The sequence below is a fragment of the Colobus angolensis genome, unplaced genomic scaffold (genome assembly GCF_000951035.1).
Source record: "Colobus angolensis palliatus isolate OR3802 unplaced genomic scaffold, Cang.pa_1.0 Scaffold30, whole genome shotgun sequence".
In the NCBI taxonomy this organism is placed as follows: domain Eukaryota; kingdom Metazoa; phylum Chordata; class Mammalia; order Primates; family Cercopithecidae; genus Colobus; species Colobus angolensis.
In genome coordinates this window covers 409,705-410,900 of record NW_012116266.1, presented here as the reverse complement: position 1 = coordinate 410,900, position 1,196 = coordinate 409,705, and the positions used below count along the sequence as shown (strand labels likewise).

The 1,196-nt window shown below is 37.3% G+C and overlaps 1 protein-coding gene across 1 annotated transcript in view; it reads right to left on the bottom strand.

Annotated features, from left to right (window-relative positions):
• The window catches only part of LOC105517345 (chromosome unknown open reading frame, human C2orf80), a 25,723-nt gene that overhangs the window by 4,670 nt on the left and 19,857 nt on the right, over window positions 1-1,196 (bottom strand). The gene's annotated exons all lie outside the window — the stretch shown is intronic.

The window sequence follows — 1,196 nt, the reverse complement described above, 5'->3', positions numbered from 1 at the left end:
TGTCTCGAAAAAAAAAAAAAAAAAGAAAGGAAAAAAAAAGAAAAAGAAAAAAAATCTAATACCTTCAAATCTTATTATAGCAAATACGTTTGAAAGAAAATTGAATATGGTGATAATTTCCAAATAGTGCAGTTGTTCTGCTTTCAGAATAACATTTATTAAAACCCTGATATGACCAAAGAATTCAGTCAGTTGCTAAAGCAGTTGCTATGATAAGGTTACATTTATAATTAATCAGATATAAGGGACAGAGAAGATTGCCTCTGAAATCTGAATAAATCCTAAGCCTCATGTAGTCCAGTCTATTCAGAGATTCAGTTTAAAAATGCATGGCACAACAGCCAAACTAAATAAAAATAAATTTCAACTGTCACTTGTTTCCTGATGCAAACCCAATCATAAGTCAGCATATCAGTTCTCAAAGTTCCCTTCCTCCTTTCTGCCTTACAGCCTTCCAGCATATCTAACATCTCCCATTCAACAAAACTCTAAAATATCCCAGACACCCACCCTGTACCACTTTTCTGATTCTCTTCCCTCTCAGCTTTTCTTCTTTTAATCAGAGAAGTCTCTCTGACTTCTTAAATTTTCTTTTCACTTTGCACATTACAGCTGAGAGCCCAGACCTGGAAGAACAAAGAGCCCTCCTCCCTTTCTCCTTTCTTTCCAGCCCTGTCCATCTCTGATCATTCTCTGAATTCTGCCACATGAAAATCGGGAATCAGATGGGCAGGAGCAGGGGAGACATTAAGCAGGAAAAAAGAAAATTGTTATTACTGAGAGAGGAATCAAGAATAGGAACATTTTGGATACAGATATTAATACAAACTTTCTCCTCCACGTATTCTTTGCATCAACAGAGTAACAGCCAATTAACTTGTGGACAGTATTTTTCAAATGCTGAAAAGATAATAATGGCTAGTATTTATTTGGGGTTTACTCCGTGCTAAGCACTGTTGTAAACTTTTACCATGAATAATCTCGGTTAATCACCCCAACAACCTTAAGAGGTAGGTATCATTATTCTTCCTATTTTGCAGAGGAGGAAACTAAGGCACAGAGAGTTTAGCTTGCCTGCTGTCACACAGCTGGTAAGCAGTGGGCTCTAGAGGCACCACCTCAGCCTCCTGAGTAGGTGGGACTAGAGGAGCGTGCCACCATGGCCAGCTATTTTATTTATTTATTTATTTATTTAT